We start from the raw sequence: 27,140 nt of genomic DNA on the forward strand, positions 1-27,140 counted from the left end.
ATCACATGTTCTTGGCCTTGTTGCATATGTGACTTTTAGCTAGGTTGTCATATCACTACCAGCAAAAACACTAAATATTTGGCTAGCAACCTCCCGATAGACAGATGTCAGGAAATAAAGCTCCACTTGCACAAAAGTAAAAGAAAAATCTACACAAGATTTTCTTCAAGATCCTCAAGAAAATTTGTAGTTATAATAGAAATGTCATGTTTTGCAATTGATTGGGCCCTCGATATGTCACTATCAAGAAAGTGGTGTTACATTTTGGCTAGTGATATAGTGACCTTTGATGGATTCTAAATTTTGACAACAGAAAAAAAAACACCTACTAATTGAAAAAACCTTTCAATTAATGCTAGTATCAGAGGAGGTGGCTGTGCACATTTATAATGTTGTGTGGGAACTTCCGTGGTCATATCAACTTTTTTTTTTAGAGAACACTGGCCTTTTGCCAAAATCTGGGCATTCGCTATGTCACCACCGGCGAGTCACATGGATTTTTTCAATAGCGACTTAGTGAATGCCAAAAAAACTTATATGCTGGTGACACCATTCATAGTTTTCTTTACGTACATTTATTCTCAAAATTGACAAGCTTGGGACACATCACGTGCCAAAATTTACCTCATGTTAACAAAATTCTTGGTGCTTGATTCCTCTTTTTAGTATCACACACACATGTCATCAATCTCGTTAACTCGCTATACGTAACAATCGAGCATCTTTCCATAGTGAGTTAACAATGACCGTAGATTCAAAAGGATCCAACGGTGGGGTAAAACTCCTTTCACAAGGATTGAACAATGAACTCAACATGGGAAGGAAAAGAAACATTCGCTTATCCTCCTATTTTTTAAAATTTTGCGCCAGGGAAAAATTAAAAGTAATAGGATACAAGGGTTTTAACAAAAAAATTTCAAAGGCTAACAAAATATGACTTAGCTAGAAAACCTATTCACCATTAATGGATCTCGATCTGAAAACTTTTTACTTGGACAATGGAAATTTCTTGTGCAAAAATTTAGACCAACAAAAGGAAGAGTTCAAAATTGTAGAAAGAAAGGGACTAACCTGTGCCCTAAATTTCCCCACTATCTTCAAAACGAAATGGATAAGAATTGTCTTAAGTAGAATCCATGATGGATGCTTATGGCTAGAAGAAGGACCTTTTAAACTATCAAAGAGGATTGTACATAGGGTTGTAGGATACCCAACCCTAGATTGGCCCAAGACCCTAAGGAGTGACTCTAAAGAAGTGATTTAGCAAAATACAAGGGGCAAAGTGGAACAAAAGAGGAATGACCATTGATACTATCAAGGATCCACTTCTTGAATTTTTAGTAAGGGTTATATCACATAAATTCTATTAGTCAAGTTGACTAAATAGTGTTCCTTGTATAGCAGTTGATGTAGGATATAATATTGTGAAGAAAGATCATACTTATGATCTTGCAGAGCTACAATTTTAGCAAATAATGGAGAACCTAGGAGCAATAAGGAAATCTAAAAGTACTCAATGCAAATTTGGTTCAATTTTGGTATGCATATTCTTTTATGTTCAAAATGAATTTCCATCTTTTGGTAGTGTAGGATGGAAGACCAATGGGTATGTGGTTGTGAAAATAAATGAGTACATTGAACAAATGGGAGATAATTTTGAGTGAGTAATTACTAGTTACTTTGAAGATTTTAAACAATCAATGAAACAAAGGCTAAGAATTCCTATTTCCCTAGTGGAGAAGTACTATAATGACATTTGTTTCTTGGTAGACATTGACTACACCTTTATCTAGGCTACAATACCTAGAGTTAGATGGCTAAGGCCTTTGGGTTATGAAATAAACATAGATGAGACATTAGCTACCATCAGTACACTACTTGCAGAGGAAGTTGACAAGTGGGCAAAAATATTTGGTAACTATGATGTTGTGAAATCCAAGTTTGAAATAGATTTGAAAACAACCTCAACTCTAAAAAAGAAAGATAAAATGGTGAGGAAACTAGAAGCTAAATTTGGTGAAGGATTTGAAGGTAATGATGATGAAGAAGAAGAAGAAGAGGAAGAACAAGAGTAGGGCCAAGAACCTCTTACCTTAACCCAAGGCATGGGAGAAGATGAAGAAGAAGAAGGTGCCAAGGAGGAACAACTTGAGGAAGCACTTGTAAAACAAGAACCAAAGAAGAGAAAGGCTAAGACATAGCCTGTAGCTTAGCCAAAGGGAAAGAAAATTGCAAAACCAAGCCCTGCAAAGTCTACTACTCCAGCCACAAGAGCCACCACTAAAAAGACTAAGGAGCAAGTAAAAGAGAAGAAGAATGCTACTAAAAAATAAGGTCCTATGCAGAAGAAATTAAGGAAAAAATATGTTGCACAACCTAAGTTTGATGATGAAAGGACCGAGTTAGAAGACACAAGCTAGTTCAGAGTGGTAAGTCATGCTCTCAAGTTTGATATTGAAATTTTTTTTGATAATGTTAGGGATAATGTAGACTTAACTAGTTTGAAAAATATTGATTTTAATAAATTGAGTATAGAAGATCAAAATAAGGTTGAAAAATCAGTGTATGCCATGATGGCAAAATTCAAGAATACCCCTCTTGAATTTGACAATACAATGCCCAAAGACTTATTAAATGGAATTATTTCCTAAACATGGAAAAGGAAATAAGAGAGTCTACATTGGCACAAGTGATGCTAGAATTGTCAAAAGGGCAAATAACCAAGGCAAACAAGAAACATGGTAGCAAATTTGCACCTAAGTATAGAGCCTTCAATATACTTCAAAACAAGATTGAAGATGTTGTAAAGAAATCCACTCAAATGTGGAAGTTGATATATGGATTGACTACTATCAAGGAAGGAGAAGAGGATCCCTTTAAGGGAAGGAACAATGGAGAAGATGAGGATAATAAAATGGAAGAAGAAGTTGAAAAAGGAAAGGTAACATAGTGGAGGAGACACAAAAAAAGGGAGATGAAATGGTAACAACTGAGGAGCAACAAATAGATCAAAGTGTGCAAGACACAAAATTTCCAACATTAAGCCCTCCACAGGACACAAACACACCTTCAATCGCAATAAAATTAAAAGATGTTCCTAATAGCTTAGCTCAGAACATCAATCCACTAACTGCAAAGGATCTAAAGAATATCCTTGACCAATCCACACTACAAGCTAAATTATGTGGTAATTCAATATTTGTTAGTGTGGATGAGTTATAGAAAATAGTAGCTAACATAACTAGGGATAAGGTAGATACACAAGAACCACCTTCTACCATCCCTACAACTACTAGTGGTCAACCTCTAGTGCAAACATCAGAGGATACATTAGCAAAGGTTAACACCATAGCCAAAGTTTTTATGATCGAACAACATACTCAAACTACAGAGGATTCCATAAAGGAACAAGTAGGACAGACAAAGGTATTAGTACATATTGCACAAACAAAAGGTGCACCATAGACAATTGTAATTGATCAAGGAAGATCATAAGAAGACAAAGACATTCCAAAGGAAAAGGAGTAGGAAGCCATTTAGACATTGGTTAATTTACCAACAACTAGAACTCCTACCAAAGTCCTTCAGATTTTTGCACTAGGCTTGAGCTCAAAAAAGGTTACAAGGGTACTTCACTATGGAGACCCAACACTAGATGAGGAAATAGTTATACCAAAATATGAGTATGTAACCATGAACCTAGAACAAATCAATATCATGTAGGAGGCATTGGAAAGGAAGAAGAACCAAGAAATACTTAGAAAGGAGTATAAGAAAAGGCAAGCACTATATGAGATCAAAGACATCTTTTTAGATGCATTCAACTTGCAAACACCTAATGAAAATAAGCCTATATTGGAACAATTATCATAAATTGTTGAATAGGTGACAAATGAAGACCAAGAAACCAATGAAAAACTCATGGAATGGTCTATAAAGAAGTTTCAAGGTAAAGTTAATGAGAAAATATCTAGTGGAATAGCACTGTCACAAGTAGAGTTGGCTACAAAGATTGAAAAAGTGAAAAATGTACTTGAGAATATATTCTCATTGTACACAAAATTGTGTGACCCCATACTCTTCACACAAGAGACAAGCCACAAGATTTTGAGTTTAGAAAGGAATTTGAAGATTTCAAGCACACAACTAACACAAAATCTAGCTAAGAGTGAGAAGCATATCCATATAGTGCTTCACACACAACAGGAACTAACTATATTAATAGCAGAAGAGGCTAGCACAAGAGCCAAGCTAGTCTAGATTCAAGCTTCCCTAACCTCTCAAATGAAAATACTACAAAAAGAACTAGCCTATGCTGAAATAGTGCTCAAGAAAGATCATAATCTTTTAATATTGGATGGCTTAGTTCACCTTGTAGTAGAGACAACCATCCAAATCAAATCCTTAGATGTTACAATAGATAACTAGGATGCTGCTCTCAAGATTGTAATGGAAGTTAACAAGAAATTCTTGGATAAATACACATAGTGTATAGACCCTTTGACATAAGTGTGAAAAAGGGGGAGAAATATTTAAAGGGGGAGATAAAAGATGGAGACAAATATGTAAGGGGGAGACATGTGAAAGGGGGAGATATAAATAAACAGAGAAAAGAGAAAATAAAGGGGAGAAAACAAAAAAAAACATATATTAGATAAAGAGTATTATAATGATTGAACACAAAGAGTAACAACAAGAGACAAATCTACTCAGAGAGATTTTGGAGATAGAAAAGACACATAAACTCAGGAGGAGTCACAAACTTTTTGAGGTATATAGTTCATTATAAAATTTTGAACAATTTTGAAGCTTTTTATATATGTCAAACTAGTTGTATATTATACTCGAGGAGATTAGATTCATCATGTATAGTTAAGTGTTTTTACCACTCATGTCAAAGGGGGAGATTTTTGATCTTAGATTGGTTTTGACAATTAAGTATCAACACACTTAAGCTTTTTACTAAGCTCATGCCGAGATAGTAACATATGCCAAGTATAATATGTATACATGTTGAGTAAATCAAGTGTCAAATAAATAGTAAGTGCTAAGAAATTCAAGTCCCAACCGCCAAAAAATTTATAGTATGTGCCAAGCATCTGTATTAACAAGTGTTGAGTAACATAGATAAGACCTAGTTGTTTGTGATGGAACAAACAACTATGTAAACCATTTTTGAGCTGACTTATGGATAAATCTCAAAGCTTTGAAGATAAGATCAAATCTATTTGGATTCCCTATGTGATCAACATGAAACCAATCAAAAAAATAGAAGGAATTGAGGGGGAAAAATGAATGAATCTTAATCATAGATTCATACCTAACCTTAAGCCACCAATGTCTTTTTAAAGGGAGATGAATCCCCATAACTTATGTATGAGAGAGAGCATTAGTGAATGTATGTGAGGAGGTGATGCTAGCAAAGATTTGAAGGAAATGAAAGGTGTGAATTGATAAGTATACATTCAAGGTGACTTAGAAGAAAGATAGAATTACAGAATTAGTTTGCAAAACAGAGGATTGAGGATATAACAATTTCATATTAGATCAAAAAGGATCAAGATGGACTAAATTGAGATCTAAAATTAGTAATACCAGATTGTAAGTGTATTAAATCAAACATTCTATGTACTTTCTAACAACTATATCAGTGGGATGAAATCCTTTATATTAAGGTTGACTTAACATCCATAGTGAAATCCTTTAACAGGGTGACATTCCAAGTGAGTTTTCTAAAGTCCTTTAGCTAGGCACACTTTTAACAAGGTATTAAAATCTTTAACAAGGTGGGATCTAAAAATCCTTTGTAAGCCTTTAACAAGGTAGGTGTTTCATAGGGCAGATCATGAGAATGGTCAAATTATGTAACCTTAACAGGTGAACTTTATTGTTGTAGCAGTGAAGAATTGTGGGTGTCATCCCCACCCTAGTGTTACCTTCTCATTGGAGGGTTTTTGGGTAATCATATCTAGTGTCAAATGTTTATGTGGATGCATTTACTTTACATTGTATTTCAATATGTTTATGCATGCATTGTTTTAATGTTAAAAGTTTTATTGGTTAGAGATTAATACTTTTGATTCACCCTCCCTCTCAAAAGTATACATTTCCCATTTGTATTTCCAACACCAGCAACTAGTTTGGAGCCTAATGTAAGATAATTAAGAATAAAAAATGAACCATAGAAACAAGACTTGGACTTAGTGTGGACTTGGAAATGTTGACTTGACTTAGAACTTTGTCAAATATTTGCAACCCTTGGCAAAGCTCTACAAAACATCTAGTCAACATGGGTATGTGTACCCATACCATTAGGCCATGTACCCATGTACCCAAGTATTGGGTACTCAGTGGAGTACATCATAGCCAATGACCTTGATTAAGGTTTCTGATTTTTGTTTAAATGTTTTTTTTTTTGTGTATCAACTTGTTGTTTATTAAGCTTACTTTAGTATCAATATGTAATCAATTTAAAACTTTGATATGATATATCACTATTCAAGTTAGAAGTTTAACATTTACAATGTGTCATTGTTATACTATTTATAATCTTCTTGTCATGTTTAAATTTTTCCTTTTCTATTATGCATATAAACATTTAGCATATGTTATTATTACAAACATATTGCAAATCTAAAACTGAAAACAATACATTACATTGGTGAAATCACTAGTCTTGTTTTGAAAAACCATTGGCATGACTCATATTTTCAAATTTTTTATAAATATTAAATTATATTTTAAAAAATTGATACATTCAAGTATTTTGAAAAATAGTTGTACCTATACCCTAAGTACCCAAGTACCCCTGTCCGTGAGTTCTTGGAGAGTTCCAAACCTTTAAGACTCGGCTAGGGTCACTTGGCTCAAACTCCCTAGTGCTTGGAGAGTCTATGAACTATGCATGAACATCATGTCAGCCATCATGAGTATTGCCTCTTACCATTTCTCTGAATGGTGGGCTTTATTTTTCATCTATAATTTGTGTTTGGTAGTTTTCGCAATAAAATTATATCTTGTTCTATGTCTCAGATCCTTTGCCATTGTCATCCATAGTTTCCATCACCTAAATGACTAATTATAGATCTTTACAACTTGGAGGCTAAAGTAACCCTAGTAGAGAATATATCTAATGTTTAGAAAGCTAAGAAGGTAGCTAAATCACAAGGTAGTTGTAGGTTGACGGTAAAGGTAATTTCATTAGCAGATATTTATTATATGCAAATTTAAATGCTCAAACAACATATGAAGAATTAAAGTTTCCAAGAAGGTTTCTCTGATACCATTGAGATATCCTTGGAAAATATTTATTGTATTCAAAATACGATGGCTAATTTGTTAGCTAATGTAGCAATCAAGCCAAAAGAGATAGCATTTGCAGGAATCTCTTAGATTGAGGTACAAAATAGACCTTCCATACCTGATAACATTGAAAACTGGCAAGTCTTTGAAGATGACAAAGATATTACAAATTTTTTGTTAAATGAAGACAATTACCATGGTCAGGAAATGGATTGCAGTGGACTGATTGAAACCATAAATGGAAAGGAAACCATTTTTGGTCAAGAGATTATGCAATTGAAAACAAATAAGGTGCCAAAGGGGTTAGTAGTCTTGGAAAATATTTTTGATAACCAGGACAGAGTAAAATCAGGAGTTAATGACCCCAAACCTCAGGAGTTAGGAGAGATAAACTTGGGTACTGATGAAGTTCCCAAAAGGGTTTATATCGGCCAAAATCTACCTGTTAAAATCAGGAAAACATTGATTGACCTACTTAGAAAATATAGACATGTTTTTGCTTGGTCATATGATGACCTTAAGGCTTATAGGGAGGATCTATTCTAGCATTTTATACCATTAAAAGACAATGTAAAACCTTTTAGGCAAAAAAAGAGACCAGTGAATCCTATCCTGGCCCCAAAAATGCAAGAAGAGCTGATGAAACTAAGGGATGGTAGGATAATCAAACCAATTAGGCATTCCACCTGGGTTTCAAATTTGGTTCTTGTCAGGAAGAAGAATGGAGATATTAGGCTATGTGTGGATTTTAGAATTTTAAACATTGAATCTCTGAAAGAAAATTGTGGGCTACTAAATATGGAAGCCATGTTGCAGCAAGTGACTAGCTCTAAGTTAGTGTCAATGATGGATGGTTTCTCTGGATATAATCAAGTTCTAGTAAAGGAAAGTGAATAGTTCAAGATAGCCTTCACAACCCCATGGGGAACATATGTATATGTGAGGATGCCTTTTGGCCTAATTAATGCAAGAGCTACCTTCCAAAGAGCCATGGATGTAGCATTTCATGATTATATTGATAAATTTATGGTTGTGTACTAGGATGATCTTACAACATATTCTAATAAGGCTGAGGATCACTGCAAACATTTGGAAAAAATCTTTATCAAAGCTCTGGAATATGGAGTTTCTTTAAACCCAAAGAAATGCACATTTGGGGTCATAGAAGGAAAACTACTAGGACATATAGTGTCTAAGGATGGGGTGAAATAGACCCTGAGAGAGTAGCGGCTATTGACAAAGTCCCCAAACCAAAAAATGTAAAAGGAATTAAATCTTTCTTTGGCCATGTTAATTTCCTTAGAAGATTTGTTGCAAATTTTGCTGAGATCAGTAGACCTATCTCAAAGATGCTCAAGAAGGAAGCCACTATAGATTGGAATGCTAAGCCTTCACAAAAATTCTAGGATATTAAAATTGGAATAAAAAATGCTCCAGTATTGAGAACCCTAGATTATTCAAAACCCATGCATATTTTTTTTGTTTTCATCCTTCCACACTGTAGCTGCAGTCTTATTGTAGAAAAATCAAGAAGGATATGAGCAGCCTATTGCCTTTTTTAGTAAATCACTGCAACCTACTAAACTGAAATATGAAATAAATGAAAAGCAAGCATATGCTTTAGTAAAGGCTGTAAAAGCTTTCAGATGTTACCTAGTAGGTGCTACTGTTATCACTTTTGTACCTAGTGCTGCAGTCAAGGATATATTTTCTCAATAGGAAGTATCAGGCAGGAGCTGTAGATGGATCAATAGAATCTAGGAATTCAACATTGATAAACAGATAAAAAAGTTAGTAAGGGGTCAAGGTTTGGCCAAACTCATGGCTGAAGCTAATCTAGAGGCTAATCAAATAAATTTGGTAAATGATGATCTCAGAGCTGACTTATGTGACATGGACCAGTGTGAGTGGTACACCAATGTCATATATTACTTGCAACACATGGAAGCTCCTCCCCATTTTCCTAAAAATGAAAAGAGCAATACTAAATTGCAAGCCATCAGGTATGTAATTGTCCAAAGCAACCTATGGTGGAGAAATTTTGAGGGAGTATTGTTGAAATGTGTTGATAAAGAAAAGGCAAAAGAGGTTTTGAAAGAAATGCATGCTGGAGTGTGTGGGGGACACCATATGGCCAAAACTACTGCACATAAGATAATGAGGGCTGGATTTTGGTGGCCTTCCCTTTTCAAGGATGCCCAAGTTATGGTTAGGAAGTGTGACCCTTGTCAGAGGTTTGCTGGAAAGCTAAAGTTCTCAAGAAATACCCCTTTGAAGCCAGTGGAGATTCAAACTCCTTTTCAACAATGGGGTCTGGATTTCATAGGAGAGATTTTCCCCAAGTCTAGCACTAGCTATTCTTGGATTTTGGTTGCTACTGACTACTTTACAAAATGGGTAGAGGCTATCCCCACAAGAAATGAAACAAGTAAAGTTGTCAATAATTTCCTACTAAATAATATTATTTCTAGATTTGGTTGTCCACAGAAAATTGTAATAGATAATGCTATGTGCTACAGGTTTGAGGAATTCATTAAATTTTGTGATAAATATGGAATAAAAAAGTCATCATCTACTCCATATCATCCACAAGGGAATGGACAAGTTGAGTCCACAAATAAGAGCCTATTGAAGGTCATTAAGAGAACCTTGGATGATAATAAAAAGGCACGGGATTCCAAGTTATAGTTGGCAATATGGGCTGACAGAGTAACTATAAAGAAAGCCATTGGTGTAGCTCCATTTGGTTTAGTGAATAGAATTCAAGCTAGAATGCCTCATAACAACTTGATGGGACTCTACAATTACATCCAGTTGTATGACGAAGATACTACAGATGAAATGTAAGAAACAATGGATGAATTGGTAGGACTAACAGAAACCAAAAGAGAAGCATCTCTTAAGAACCAAAAGTTGCAATTGCAAGTCAAGACACTCTATGATGTAGGAGCATCCTAGGTTGCCTTGTTATCCTGCTCATTTTTTCTCATTTTTTAGTTGGTGCCAAGTTATTGTAGCACTCTTTAGGTGCCAAGTTTCTGTCGCACTCTTTAGGTGCCGAGTTACTCTTCAGGTGCCGAGCTCCTATTGCACTCTTCAGGTGCCGAGTTACTGAAGCCCTCTTTAGGTGCCAAGTTACTCTTTAGGTGTTGAACTCCTATCACACTCTTCAGGTGCCAAGTTACTGAAGCTCTCTTAAGGTGCCGAGTTCCAGTCACACTCTTTAGGTACTGAGTTACTCTTTAGGTGCTGAGCTCCTATCGCACTCTTCAGGTGCCGAGTTACTATAGCCCTCTTTAGGTGCTGAGTTCCTATCACACTCTTTAGGTGCCGAGTTACTCTTCAGGTGTCGAGTTACTATAGCACTCTTCAGGTGCTGAGTTACTATAGCATTCCTTTAGGTGCCAAGTTACCCTGTGTATGCCGAGTGCCAGTATTTGGACGTGATTTCTGCAAGTTGACTTGCAGGAATTATTTCATTTGCGACATTTAATTTAAGATATTTTCTTGGGATGAGTCTAGCCCATTGTTGGGTTGGCCCTCCTCTTATTTAATGTTCTAGAATGTTCTGTAAACCATTTTGGCAAGTATAAATATAGAGTTTAGGCTTAGAGCTAGGTAAGTTTTAGTAGAGAAGAAGTTTTAGAAGAAGAAAAGTTTTGAGGGAGCAAAACTGAAAGTATGAATTTGTTGTTGGATCATTGAATGTGAATGTATGGTAATTGGCCAGCATGTATGAAGATATTTTGATGAATCAATAGAAGTATTTCCCTCTTCTCCTCCTTTGACTGTTGTCCACTTGTGTTTGCTTCTGTTGTGTTAACTCTTGCAGGGTGGTTTGGATAGGTGGGTGAGCCTTTGGCCCTAGTTATTCACCTTTGCCTATGTCACTCTATCATAGAAAAATTGTAAGCAAAAAGTTTGAAGATGGAGATTTAGTCTTAATGTGGAATGCCAAAATTGAAGATAAAGGAAAACATGGTAAATTTGATCCTATTTGGCTAGGCCCATATCTAATTGAAAATACTTGGGGTAAAGATTCTTATATACTCAAAGATGTATTTGACAGTATTCTTGAATTACCAATTCATGGATAGTTCTTGAAGAGGTATTTTTCTTGAAAAATACTTATTTTCTCCATGAACAATAGTTTTAGGGTTTCCTGTTGTTCTATACATTCTGTATATTCTGTAAATCTCTATTAGTATCCTTGTACAGTCTGGTTCCTTGTTTTTGTGTGTTGCTCAGTGCTCTCTAAAGAAGTTGTCATTTTTACAAAGTATGTGGTCTGCTCTCCCATAGATTCTGAATTCTTGCATAGACTTAAGTAGTCTATCATCCCCAGATAGAGCCACTGTTGGTTTGACTTTTCATTTGATAGAAATCCTTGTCCAGTTGTAGAAAAGTTAGATTTTTCATTCTAGTGGTGAATAGGGTTTAGGTAAGTCATTGGTTTTCTCCGTTTTTGAAAATTTAATGAAAACCCTATGTTTCTCTCCATTTGTAAACTGTTAAGTGCGAAGTGTTTAAATTTTAAATCGAGCAAATATTCTTTTCCTTTTATGTCTTCTATGCCCGAGATTCTCTCCCTCTCAGTTTCTCAGCTATCCAATCTAAGTAAATTCACCATTGTCATTTCCTCGCTATGAAAACATGGGCACTCTTTATGTATAGCAAGGTAGCAAGTGTCAAAAAATGCTGAGATAGGACCGCAAAATGAAGACCCGGCAATCAATTTTTTAAAAAAATTGGTCATTCAGTCATAGACACCTGGTCATTGCTATAAGATCCAGAAGAAGGACCTAATTAAAAATAGGACAGAGGTCAACACCGAAATGAGTATCTTTCTGACCCTTCACTACCTTGCTATCAAAAATCTTGAGCATCTCGCCCTTAGCGAAGTAGCGAGGTGCCATAAAATTGAAGAGTTGGTGACCTTGAAATTTATTGGTACCATGATTAGTCCAGGTGGCATGATCAGTAATAACTACCATTGTCAGAAGAAGTTAATAGCAGCAATAGTGATCTGATGGATCCTTGCATTTTACGGTGCCAAGATTTATTAAAGTTGCTGGAGCTCGCTAATTCGCTATCGATAAATTCCAGCATCTCACAGTTAACGAAGTAGCGAGGCACTGTAAAATCAATAGTCGATGGGACCTTTAGTAACATGGGATGATGACTAGGACTAAAATAAAGTCTTACGGGGTGCCAACTGTGCAAAATTTCATACTTCATCAATGCTCTCGACCCTTGCCCCATTGATCAAATGTGCACGAGATCCTAAGCATCAAATTAGAATAGAATCAATGGTCCTCGGTATCTCACATTGGAAAGTTGCATGTTGTTTAAACTATGCAACGTAGTGAGTAAAAGGCCCACATTTATCAAGAAACTTCATGCAGCTTCCCCACCTTTGATTTAGTCTCTTATCAATGGCCGTCGTCTTCTTGCTATGAAGAGTTGCTAGGGGGATACGTATAGCGACATAGCGAATAAGGGCCCACCACCATCTTTTTGAGTAAGCACAGTAACATATCATCTGCTGAATTAAGATCAAATCAATGGTTGTTGTTGCTTCGCTATGGCAAGGTGCTCATTCTTTATGCATAGCGAAGTAGCAACCTACTGACATGCATCCTCAGTTGCTAGTGGGTCCGGACATAAGCGCCATCAAGGAAAGAGTTATGTACGTGGTAAATTTTCATTGGATCAATTGAACAACATGTCAAGTGCAACACCGAATTGTTTTCTCCACATCACATGATCGTAGGATTTTTGAAGATCGACAGTGTAGCTTTAAACGTAGAATGTGGTGCCACTCTCTGTATTAATTAGACATGAAAGAATCACGCATGAAAAAAAAAAGTATAACACAAAAAGATTTCATCAGTTTCATCTTACATGAGCAAAGATTCTGAGCCATTCCTGAGCCGAAGTAATTACTGAAGGAAAGCATGCTGAAGTTTGGCAGAATTTGTGAAATTGTCTGTTCGAGGAAAGTTTGCAAAAATATAGAGGAAAACAAAGACAGAATTCAAGTAAGTAGTACTACCATAATCTCTATAGGCTTTTTAGTTTTGTAAAAAATAATCCAAGATGCCTTCGAAGAAGGGATTTTCAGGTCAAATAAACTATTTGGATAGAAATGTGCACGATGACTTGCTTGAGTTGCTCCCAAAGTCTACTATAGAGACAGTGCAAGTTAAAAGATTAACCTCATTAAACCCTAGGCTGAGGATAGCCGATGGATTGTATGATAAGGATAATTGGGTCCAGGATGCTCAAACTTCACAAACTAGTTTGAGTTTGTTCAAAAAATGGTTTGCAGAAAGGAAATTGTATGCCCCACATGCCAATATATGGAATTTTGATCTGGGAAAGCTAGTTGTTTCCAGTGTGTTTATGGATTATGACCTTCTTGAGGCCATGGCGAAGAGTTATGATCAAGCCACTAGGGTAGTGAGAAGAGTAGATGGTGAAGTTTTAATCACCATCAGTCTAGAAGAGATTAGGGAAGTTTTCAGTTTGGGACCTCTCACTAGGTATCATGTGCCCATTGATTTAACAGAATTAGAAAAAGAATATATGTCAAAAAGGGATGTAGTTAGAGAAGGTGCACTGAAGGCCCACATAGGCAGAATTGGAAACCTGCCAGCAATAACATCATCTTCTAAAGAACCTTTCAAGAAATCATGCTTCAATGCCAGGGCAGTAGAGATATACAGGACACTGTGTAGAGTCTTTGGAGAGGGTGAAGAAGATTTTATTCCTGTGAGCTTCATGTATATGATCATTCAAATCTCCTCTTTTGGTGTAGAAATAATTTTTGATTTTGCATCTTACCTAGCTAATGAGAGTCATAGTGGATTGGTGGTGATTGCAAAGGGCAAGGTGGAGAAGGTTTGGGGTCAGTACTCCCTATTAATGCATATGTTTTTGTTTAAAGGGGTTACATATTTTAGTAAAGAAATGGTACTAAATAGGGAACAAGAGGGGGAAGCACTACCAGTTCAATTATGGAGTGCAGACATGATTGGGGAAGTAGAAAATGCTAGTTTTGTTAGATTTGATAGGAACTTTGCTTCCAAACTAAGGTGCCTCATATTTAGTGACAATCCCAGAATTCCTAAGGCACTAATGCACCTTGTTAGGCCTATGGATAGACCCCATAGTCTAAAAGTTTCACATAATTGAGGAGATATCATCCCATATCTGGTCTCAACTATCATTAGAGTTTATGGATTCAAAGGGACACCCCATGTACTACCTTATCAGGGGCCTTTAAAGGTAGGAGTAGCTGAATTTTTATGGCAGTTGGGAGGAGTGGAGGAGACGTTTTTGCACAAAAGGGGAACAAGATCAATTTTTCCTACTTGCACTGTAGCTCACCAGTTTTTAATAACTAAGGAGGTGTGGATGTTCCTCTAAAAATTTTTGGATCAATATAAGATGGCAGTATCTCACCCTCATTTTTGTGATGCAGAAGATTTCTTTAATTCTGCTCTTAGGCATAGGATCAAGCTTCATCCAATTCAGCATGAATTTTATTTCCCTGAAGATGTAATATGGAATGAGTACTCTCTCCAAGAGCAAGAAATAAAGAAAGAGAAATGGAGAGTCTATTCAAAAATTTTGGAGTTTATTAATTGTTTTGACAACGATTATAGTCCTCTTAGTAATGCTGCAACTAATGCAGATAGAATAAATAAGCTCATGAGTACATTCCTTGAAATAATGGAGGTAATGAATGAGAAGAAACAACATTTTATTGATTCTTCTCCAAATAAAGCCAGGGAAGTAATGAGGAAATTGGGTTTCACCCCCAACATAGGGGCATGTCCATTGGTTGTGTGAAAGAGGACAGGATATACTGTCATTCGGGATCAGATGCCTACTGTAAACAAAGGAAAGCAGATAATTGAATCTACTAGTGCTATTTTTGAAGAAAGACCCCCTAAACCCTCTCCCAAAAGAAGAAAAATAATAAGGGAAGAGGAATCACATGATGAAGGTTACTCACCTTCCCAAACTCCTATGATAATTGAGGAGGAGCAACTCACCAATGAGCGAATTGAACAAATGGGATCATAAGGAGGAGTTTTTGTTACCCAGGTAGAAATTGATGAAGGGAACCCCCAGGAGCCTCCAGTGCCAAGTTTTGAACTAACTATAGCAGATTTCAGGGGAAGGGAATTAGATCCTATTTTAGAACAAGCCAGTCAGCGATTTTTGTCTGATAACAATTTTGTAAAATCTAGGGCTTTCCATCAATTTGCATGGAGGGAAAACATGCACGTATTTGAGAAAAGATGTTGGAATATGAAAATAGAGCATCCAAAAATGGATGAAGCCTCTATTCAAAATCAAATAAAGGAACAAATGATACAAGAGTTCTAGAATATAACCACTAAAGAGGGTAGACAGATGGTGAAAGATGCAAATATTATATTATTGCCCAATTGGGACATTGCTGATGCCTTAATTTTTAATTTTGTGTCAAATAATTTGGGATTACAAGATCCAAATAAAAAGGAATTCTTGGGAAAAAAATTTAGTAATGACCAAGCTTCTCTTGTTATGTGGTCATTAAGAAGAGGATCCAGGACTACTCCATCATAGCATGATGATTCAGGACTAACAAGGAGTATCATTGTGAGGAGAGTCGTTGATACTTCAAATGTACAGGCAACCCACATGAATGTGGACTATTCTAAATTTTCCTTGGCCACTGTAGAAAAGGAAGAAAAGGAAATGATTGACCTACAGAGCAAGTATGAAATAGTGGTGGATGCCTACAATAAAGAAGTAAAAAAGAGAATTGAGCTTGAGAACAAGCTATTAGGAAGAACCACTAGGCCAAAAATAACATACCCTCATCCCCCAGTTGAACCTTTTAAATTCACCCCTCTCATAGAAATACTAGATACACCCCAAAGGCCACAATACTACACTGCTGAGGATTTTGAAGAAGAAAAAGGCAAACTATGAGCCTTACATGTAGAATTGGAATCCAAATATGAAGATAAATTGAGAAAAGCTCTCACATATTTGGGGGACAAGATTGAATGGCCACTAATTTATGATCAGTTGGCAAGGGTGATCAGTATCTGGGAGGATTTGAAATCTAATGATGAGGCTCTAATGCCTATTTTGAATAAATGGGTAAGAAGGGAGAAAGAAATAACACTTTTGTGTTTCTCTGTCATAGATGATTCTTTTGATCAAATTGAAAAAATATTTGATATTGCTTCTGATCTTACTGAGTTTAATAATAAAAGGGTTCATTTAAAAAAATTAGTAGTAGGCTACTTTGAAAAGTACAAGAGCCAAAAATTTAGTTTGTTTCCTCATGCCTTAGATAAAAAGAATAATTTGAAAAGCAAAGATGAATGGGCAAAGGAACTTGATGATTTATTCTGTTTAAGAATGAATCAAGTCATTAATGAATTAGGGCATGCATGGTGGGCCGCCACAACAAAAGAAATGGTGAAGGCCCAAATATTATTTGATTCTTTAAAGCAAGAATTTGTTACCATTAATAAGGATACTGAATATGTGCTGAAAAGACAGAGGGATATTTTACAGTTCAATTGGCCAGATGATACATTATTTGACAAATGGATGGTAGATATGGCTCCCGTTGAATAGTTTGATGAAGATGAAAATGATAGTGATGAAATGCAAGGTGTGGAGATCCAAATCATTGACCCTGTCACTACTCAGACCCAACCGGAAGAAGAAGATAAGGATAATCTGTTACCTTCAGTTATAGACTTGGGACCATAGGATGCCGATACAACTAAAGAAAGGGAAAAGGTAGAAGTTATTCCCCCCATATAGGATAAATATGGTGAAAGCCCATAGGTGGAGGTTGACATGCCATCATCAAAACAAACTTCATCGTTGGTTAATTTGGCTATTGTATACGAGGAAGGATCAGAATAGCAACCAATTTAGCAACACAGGAGCATGTAACAAAAGGGCCCACAAAAGGAATATCTGATGTAAAACTTTTTTTGTTACTCACATTTTTGTCATCTTGTTACAAGTACTTTGCATATGCAATTGTTAATAAGAATTGGCTAGTCTTTAGATTGTGTATGTACTGTCATTTTGGTATTAAGCATTTTGTCGCTTAGTAGTTTTAGTGCATTTTAAAACACCAACAAGTCCAAAATCCAGTAACACACAATACTAATTACAAAGGGCACTCATAGCAAGAATGAAGAATAAATGATTATGTATCCTAGAGATACTATTGCTACTTGTGTAATCCTCCTTTTCTTTTTTGATGTTTGATTACACACATCAAAGGAAAATGACCATTGCCTATAGTGTGCACACCATTTAATTCTTAATCATAGACTATAGCTTTACAAAGCCTTGACATTGTCATGTTTCCAACATAAATTACCTATGTGAGCATTAGAAAATCATCTTAAGTGTAAGACTTCATGATTTTCTATGAATATCAAACCTAAGAGGTGAATGCCTCCTAGAAAGAGTAATGAAGTTGAAAAGAATTCTAGAGAATAACTGATTAAAAGTTATATGTTAGCAAATACATAACAAAAAAAGGTAAATTGTACATGGAAACTTGAGACAAATACTCAACATTAATAAAAGGAACTATTAGACCTGTACAAAGACTATTAAAGATGATGGAGATTCATATTATTGTAACACTTTCTATAAAAGCTTAAGGGAGTATATACCTAACATTATAATTTCAATTCCTAAATAATATTATTATATATGTGTGTGTGTGTGTGTGTGTGTGTGTGTGTGTGTGAACTTTTTATGACTGCGACTGAGTGTGGACATCATGAAAAATCATGGTGCTACTCCAATGTGGATTAACTTGTTACCAGCTAGTGTGGAAGATATAATGTTTCATATACCCCAAGTGCAAAACTGATGTAAACATTGCTTAATGATAGGAATTAAGAAACAACAATCTAAAGAGGTACATGATGGCTATGATGTTTGTGACTAATTGTAGTCAGCGATAAGGATGAAAGATCCCAAAGATATAACAACTTGCTTAAGAGATAGGATAATAATACAAACTTCTAGTCTAGTCATTGTTAGGGATGCAATAATAACATTAAAAGCCATGATTAGAAAAACAATGATCTAGAGGATTTGATATCAGCAAATTGAATTCTAGATAAGGTATGATGTCTAAAAAAGACATGAAATTTACCAAATAGTTATCATGTTAATCAATAAATTGAAAAATTATATTAATCAATGCTATGAAGACAACCACAGGCACCGATTAATGAAGAGACTAACAACAATTAACACTAAAAAGGTGTGCTTAGAAATCTCATTATGAAAGATAACGAGTGTGAATCTTGTTAGCATCTGATAAGATTAATAATCCAGAAAACTAGTGAAAAGAGTAAATATCTAAACTATGAATGCAAATGATACAAAATCAAAATATCATCATAGAGTTAGTCTCCAAGAGAGTAATGCAAATGCCAAAATAGCATTAACAGGATGCAAAAACTAAGAGATACAAATACAAGCCAGGCAGCATGCTTATATAGGCTAGGAAGAGGGAGGAGGTGGCAACACCAACCAATGAGGAGCAACCATCTATCAGACTAAAGATAGCAAAGTATCTTCCCAAGATAGCTCATGGATGCTCACATGTAGGAAGGTGACACCTCACAACCATTCACCTAATAAGACATGCTTTATTAACCTAAGCGAGATTATTAAAAGTGTAGGAAAAAACTAGCAAAATAGGAAAAATAAAAAACTACACTAACACCCCCCCATAAGCGAAGCTTAGGTGGATGCTAACCTAACAAAGCTATGAGAGCAAAAAAATGGGTCCTAGCAACAAGGCCTGATCAGGTACCCAATACAAGAAAAAGAACTAGATGAAGGAAACTAAGCCTCCAATCTAGGAAATGTCCCAAAGAGAGAAACAAAAAAGAGCATGAAGCATCTCCGAAGCATGAAGCTGCAAACACTGTTAGAAGAAACTGTTGGAACCCCCACTGAAATAGTGCATGACCAGGTAGAGAAGACAAAGTCTGAAAAGTTGATCAATCGAAGAGGTGACCTCCAAAGGTAGGAATGAATGAGTGTCTATATAGTAGATGAACCATCTCACCAAAATGCATAGGTGCCTAGCCACTACATCCGCCTAGTACATAGGAATAAAAAATGAATACATAGATCACTCAACTGAACCAAAGAAGCAATAGAGCCAATAGGTGAACCCCTCCATAATGCTGAATAGGGAGAGGGGTGATAGGAACACTGAAATGCAATGCCAAAAACATCTGCAAGAAGAAGAATCAGGAACACCAATAGTGCAATAGAAGTACAAGCGTAGGATAAAGGGCGGTGTCACTGACACACTGCATGGGCTAATGTCATGGAAGAAAAATTCACTTGACAAAGGTGGATGAGCACAAAATGGAAAAACATCATGACCCCCCATGGCACTTTATAACTGAGTGCAAGAACAAACAAACACAAGGTGTACAAGATCCTAGATATGCAAAAGTAGGCACTTTATCTCAGTGTGTTTACAGAAAAAGGAATGCATGCTCAGAAGTCAGAAAGAAGAGTGAGCCAAAATAACAGAAGAAGAGATTCCAAGACCTGTAGAATCTAAGTAATCTGCCAGAGTGCACAGAACCAGCTTTCCAACAATATCTGGCGAGCCCAGAAAAGAGTTCGAATGAGTGAGATATGGCTCTCGGAAGGCAAAATAGAACATCTGGCTTTGACTACCAAAATAGGCAACCAAACTATAGCAAAAATAAAGAAAAACTATACCATCATCTCTGTCTCAAAACTAGCTTTTTGACACATTTTTTGGATCAAAAAAATACGTCTGTATGCTCAAGTTATGGAAGAAAAATCGACAGGGCCTCCTCATGAAGAGCATATGCTAAAAGTGAAACTTGGGCACAATAATCAAGGAAAAAAATAGCACCACTGCGATCTACTCAAAAAATCATGCACTTTCAAAAAAAGAATCGCCTCGATACGAGGTCGTATGAGAAAGTTATGATCCTTTGAAGTTTCCAAAACAAGAACTATGCACAGTCATGGCTGAGAATCTGCAATTTCTGAAGAATTCATGTATGAAAATTTAAAAAAACTCCACTAATAGATAGAGCACAAAAAAATAGCATAGTTCATAACAAGAATCATCAAAATTGGAGTTCGTATGAGCAAGAACGAGACATTTGAAAACTATGTTCAAATCTGCGACTGCCAGTGGAGAGGGGTATGGCTGTAGCTTTGCATGCTCGATTTTGCAAAATATACAGCTTGCATGCAAAATCTAAAAGATACCCAGATGGTTTTTTAGGGCTGCGAACAAAATTCGAAAAGTGTTTTTCTTTTTGATATACAGAAGATGCTGCTGTAGTGTAAATTGGACGCCTTTAATAGTAAAAAATGGCTCCAAAAATTAAAAAATGACCCCAGCAACCAAAATATGACATGCAAATGCTGGATCAGCTTCCTAAGTCCATCAATGGTATGCTAGAACCTGCAATACTGATTGAAAACTTCAAATATGCAAGTTGGTTGTCAGATTTGAGATTGAAACCCCAGAGAAAAACCATTTTTGTCAAAACTTTTCTGATTCTCAGGATCATCCAAAGATGCAAGAGAAGAGCATACTTCATTTTTTTAAAAACTACAATAAAGTTTATTTGCGCCCCCCCCCCCCCCCCCCCCCCCCTCGAATCTCTCAAATAAGGAAACTAAAATCTACTCTTACACATAGAAAAGCTCTGATACCATGTTAGAATATGATAAGATTAATAACCCAGAAAACTAGTGCAAAGAGTAAATATCTAAACTATGAATGCAAATGATACAAAATCAAAATAGCATCATAGAGTTAGTCTCCAAGAGAGTAATGCAAATGCTGGAAGCAAAATAGCATTAAGAGGATGCAAAAACTAAGAGATACAAATACAAGCCAGGTAGCATGCTTATATAGGCTAGGAAGAGGGAGGAGGTGGCAACACCAACCAATGAGGAGCAACCATCTATCAGACTAAGATAGCAAAGTATCTTCCCAAAATAGCTAATGGATGCTCACATGTAGGAAGGTGACACCTCACAACCATTCACCTAATAAGACATGCTTTATTAACCTAAGCGAGATTATTAAAAGTGTAGGAAAAAATTAGCAAAATAGGAAAAATAAAAAACTACACTAACAAATTTTGTTTTCCACAACACAAAGTATAAGAATGCATTCTCATTAGGTATATATCTATATAATTCACTTAGGAAGATTTTAGAGAAGGAATAAGTAATCATGAAATATAGATAAGAAAAGGCATCATCGAATGAGTCAAGTAGTTTATATATCATATCAGACATGAAAGAAGTTCATTGTTGGCAGAGATAACTCCTGGGAGAAGGCTATCAAGTTTAGGCTGATCGATTCTTGGTATAAGTGCCATCTTCTATAGATATATTGAATTGTAAATATTTTATGATTACTCTTGTTTGATCTTGTATAGTTATTTCAATATCTATAAATGATTATTCTTGACTTACTATGTATATAAATACAAATGGCCTAATTTGCACTTGTAGTTGTATGATGTAGTAGTGATAGTACCCCACACTAAGTAGTGCATGGCAAGGGATACATGAGGCCAAGAGGGAACTATGTCTCTTCACTTTGACCTAGAATATGAGGTTTTTAGATTGAGGAAAATGGTGATTAGGACCTCCCACTAGGTATCCCACCTTGTATGTATGGCAAGAGCCAAGGGGGAACAATGTATCTTGAGTCTAGGGTAGGAGGTTTCTGGAGTACCTCATCAAATCACCCTTCACTTCTATGGTTAGATTGCTTTTATGTTAATTTTATGAATGATTATACCAGTTACCTCCTAATTATGAGCTATTAGCCCAAGCCCACTAGAACTTATATGAGCATTGGAGAAGTGGACAAGTCAAGTATCTTTTTGTTTTTCCTTATCATTTGCCAACCCTTTTCTAGAAATTCTCTATTTGAGTTATCACCTTCCTAACAATCTCCTTTTTTTTTAATGCATGATGGCATGTTATATCTAAATATGTAAGCAATGTGATATTTAAGGTGAAAGCCACTTCCAAAAGAAAATCATACTTGAACTCTTAAAAGCTTACTTATAGTAGGGATAGACCTTCTCAACCAACTAAACATTTTCTCTAGGAAACACTCAACTTTTTGGGGGGGACAATGGTCATTCAATTTATTTTTTTTTGCTTGATTTAGATAATAATCAAATTGTGATATTTTTTTTATTACCAAATTTTGGAGACAAATCTGAACAGAATGTGAAAAAGGAGGGAAGAAAATATGTGAGATATGTGTCCAGTTTCTAGTGCAGCAATGCTTGCATATTATAAATTCCCCTTTGCATCTATTGCAAAAGTTTCAAATCTTAGAAGTGTAGTTACTCTAGAATTCTACAAGAAAATTCCAAGTTGTGCACTATCAAGATTAAAGAAGCAAGTAGCTGCATGGGATCGGGCATGTAAAAAGAGTAAAAAGAGTAATTACCTTTGTAATTTGATAAATTGGATCAAGCATGTAAGTTTGACACCTTTCTAACTACATATATTATAGGTCCAAGTCTTCCAAATCTAGGCAATGGCAACATGCTTCCTATAGGCACCAAATTAGGTAGCCCCTTCTGTCCAAGTCAAATGCTAGATTCTAAGGGATAGCCAAAAAAGAAGAAGTCAAAGATGTCAAAGGATCTAAACATGAGAAACAAATTAATGCTAGCTATCAAGAATATCTACCTCAGACACTAGAATTACTGAAGTAGAAATTTTTGGATGAGATTATGAAGTTGTCAAAGGAGAAAAATGATATAGAGGATGAAGAAAACATCACACACCAAGAGGTTTGTAATTATTTTTTCTCAATTTATTATGAATTCATCTCGCACTACTCCATTTGAATAGTTAAACATCAACATTAGTTAATTTTTCAAGTTTCATTGAGTTTTGATCTATAGTGAAATTTACTTTAGGGATGTAGGCTTTGTAGAAATATTATATTGAGTACACTATAGTCCATTATGATAAACAATTTTCTTACAAGTTTGTTTGTTGAATTGTGTGATGATTCTCCTATTTTACTTATATGGTAAATTAGTGAATTGTCTAAATCCTTTTCATAATGACTTGCATGTCTCTTTTCTTCAATAAAGGTTTGTTTTTTAAAAATCATATACATCCATAATTTATCTTTAAGATTTTGTTTTTCATTGGCTTTGGATTCAATTGGGTAAAGCTCAATAGATAAAAAATAGTTAATTCTAAACAATTTGTCCATTTCTAACTAAACAAAATCAACATAGTGAGCAATGAAATTTGATGTATGCAGGAACAACAAGGTTCACTAGACAATAGGGAAAAACATATCTTCTTCATATTGTCAATGTTGCAGTCAATAATCACCTCTTTTCAAGGTTACATCACACAATCTTGTGGTGGTCTGGGTGGATGCCTCCTACACAAAGCCATACACAATGAACACTCTCATATTAACATCTGGTCAGACTACAGATGTACCTCTCACAACTAATCAAGCCAAAGGCAAATACTACATGGCCACCAAAGTATACACTACTCAATTTGAATCAAATATTGATAATAGCACAACAACTACCATTTTGAGCTACATGGGTTCAAATGCATCTTCCACTCCAATCTTTCTAGACCTTCCAATTTACAATGACACTACAACTATGACCAACTTTACCAAATCCCTACGAAGCCTAGGTTCACAAGAGCATCTAATGGATGTTCTCCAAACCATATGTGATAGTAGTATCATAATAGTATGACAATAGTAGTAACTGATCTTCAATAGTGATATTGAAGGGTCTCAACATTATAGATCATTCTTGGAGAAACATACATTGCAGAAGTTAGAGTATTTTGATGTGATTATGCAAGGCATATGCCTAGCTCTACTATGAACAGGTCATGCATTGTTTAGAATTCAGCAAAATACTACTTTAACCCACACTTGTTGGCTATTCATGGTCACACACCAACTCTGAGAAATGTATTGGAAATTTAGTTTTCTCTAAAACATCCTATTTGAGTCCAAGCATCTTTCATACTATACTTATTTTACCATAGGTGGCATATGTTCTCATTGGCATTCAAAAAAAACTTGTTTAGCAACATGGGATGCAGAGCAAAACACAGAGCAAGGATTCAACTGGGATGTTCTTTAGAAAGAGGCTAGTGACCAGGTGAATTAGGGGAACTAGATGAACACTCCTACCAGGATTCAGGAGGGCGTGACGAGTCAGAAGGACAACGATGCTACAAAAATATTTTTGGCCATGGACACAGACGACCACTAGCCTACACACCTATCCTTTCCTCTCTAGCCTTTGGTCACTGGCTATGGGCCTTATTTTGTCTCTGGCCTTTTAAGGCAGTTTTTAGTTTTTTTAGACTGTTTTATTTAGCTCTTTTTGCTGTAAAACTTTGGGTTTCGGGATCCCTATATAACCTATTTAACCTAATCAAAAACATGTGTATCATTACTTGTCGCAGCCATTTCTTTGAGGTCTTTATGAACTTTAATTCATATAGACTCCTTTTTATTTGTTCTATTTTTTCTTTGACCCTCGTTCTCTTAATATCAATAATATCAATTTCACTGTATATCTTTTTTCTTCCCCAATAAATTTAAGGTTGTTTGTTATTATTTATTTGACCATTTTGCCACTTTTCAATAGGACGATTATTTGAAGATCTTTCTAGTAATATCCTTATTGCTCTTTGAATTGAGCTCAAAACAATTATCTATTATGTTCAATGGCTAAGTTGTACTATTTATCATAGATTTGAGAGAAGAAATCAAGACTCTAACATGTTCTTTAAGTTGATCTTTAGTATGTTTATTTTTCTTAATTTGTACTACCAGTTTAGTTGTTGAAACTTGAAAATTTTGAATATCCCCTTCATGTCAAGAAGGATTGAGATTTTGTTTATGTTGAAACCTTGTTTTCATGGAAGATCTTCATGTGAAACCTTGATGCTAGACAAGGGCTCGCCATTAGATCAACTTCAAAAATTTTGAACAGTTGCACTATATAATGGTAACTGCCATGCCTCTTCTAAAATTGTGCTGGTCCAAGAAGATGATCTAAGAGAGAGTCTACTTGAAATTTTTCTACCAATATTTGGTCAAAATTTCCACCAATTCTTGAAATTTTTCTACCAATATTTGGTCAAAATTTCCACCAATTCTTGAAAGTTTTTGACCAAAAATTAGTGGAAATTTTGACCAATTCTTGAAAAATAGAGTGACTAGAGACAAAGACTTTTCAATGAATGTATTCATCAAAATTTTGACCAACCTACAAGTTGGTCAAGATTTTGATGAGAGAAATTGCCATGAACTTCTTGGTCAAAATGTTGACCAACTTGGGTTGAAATTTTGACCAAAATTCATCAAAAATTGAGTCCAAATTTACTAGTGCCCCATAGCATCAGTGTTCATGCTAACATTTTCCTTTCTAAGGCTTGTTGTAAAATACCTATTTTCTCCAATGTCATAGTATCATAATCATACTTTGCAATGACAATTTATTCATCAAGGCTTATGTCTCCATAATGTATCACCTTTTCAACCTTTGATAAGCTTGGACTTGGCACTAAGATCTATAATGCAGTAGCATTAGTGCTTGGCCTCTAAAGAGTTTGAGTAGAAGAAGTGGTAGATACTGTTAAGGTTACCAATGCTTGGATGGCTACTTGTTCCTTTACCTTTGGTTCTATCTCTTAAGGCTTTCCCTAGTCTATCACTATGACTTAGCTTGCACCTTGTGCTGGTGTTGTAGGTACAGATGAATCTATCTATCCTATTTCCTCCTATTGTCATGTCTTGCTCTTCTTCTTTCTTTTCAATTGTATCAACCTTAGTAAATGTATCTATTTTCATTTGGATTAAAGGTTGTATAAGAGTAACTAAAGGGATGATGGAAGGTGGTTCTTTTGGATTCATCTCTTCCCTTGTAACATTAGTTACTACCTTTTGTAATTCTTCTATATTGACAAAAATAGGATTGCCACATAGTTTTGCTTGCAAAGTAGATTGATCTAAAATCTTCTTTAAATCTTCTATCATGAGAGGATTGATGTTCTGAGCTGATGGATTAGAGACATCCTTAACAATTATGGTTTTAGTGGTTTTGGTTGTGTCATGAGGAAGACTGACACTCAGCAATTGTGTGTCATGCACACTCTATTCTTGTTGTTGTTGCTCAACTATTTCCCTATCATCATCTTTCTTTTCTATCTCTCCTCCAACTATATTATCTTTTTCATCATCTTCCTTATCATCATCTTTTTCATCTCCATTATCATTTTTACCATCATCATCTTTGTCATCACCTTTACCCTCTGAAGGATCAACTTCTCCTTGCTTAATAGTGGTTAAACCATAAATGAGTTTCCATATTTGTGTTGATTTCTTAACAAAATCTTCAATATTATTTTGGAGAATGCTAAAGGCTCTATATCTAGGTGTAAACTTAAGTACATATTTCTTAATAGCCTTAGAAATTAGTCCCTTTTTCAATTCTGGCATTACTTGGGCTAGTGTTGTCTCCCTAATTTGTCTTTTCAAATTCAAACAATAATGCCATTTTTGTTCAACAATGTCATATAGGCTTTTAGGTATTGAGTTGGAAAATTCTAGTGGAGTGTTCTTGAACTTTGACATCATGGCATATAATGCCTCATCCACTTGGTTTTTCTCTACTTTTCCTAGTTTATCAAAATCAATATGTCTAAAATAGATA

Source organism: Cupressus sempervirens, chromosome 10 (genome assembly GCF_028749045.1).
Source record: "Cupressus sempervirens isolate cs-2001-9-10 chromosome 10, ASM2874904v1, whole genome shotgun sequence".
NCBI lineage: Eukaryota > Viridiplantae > Streptophyta > Pinopsida > Cupressales > Cupressaceae > Cupressus > Cupressus sempervirens.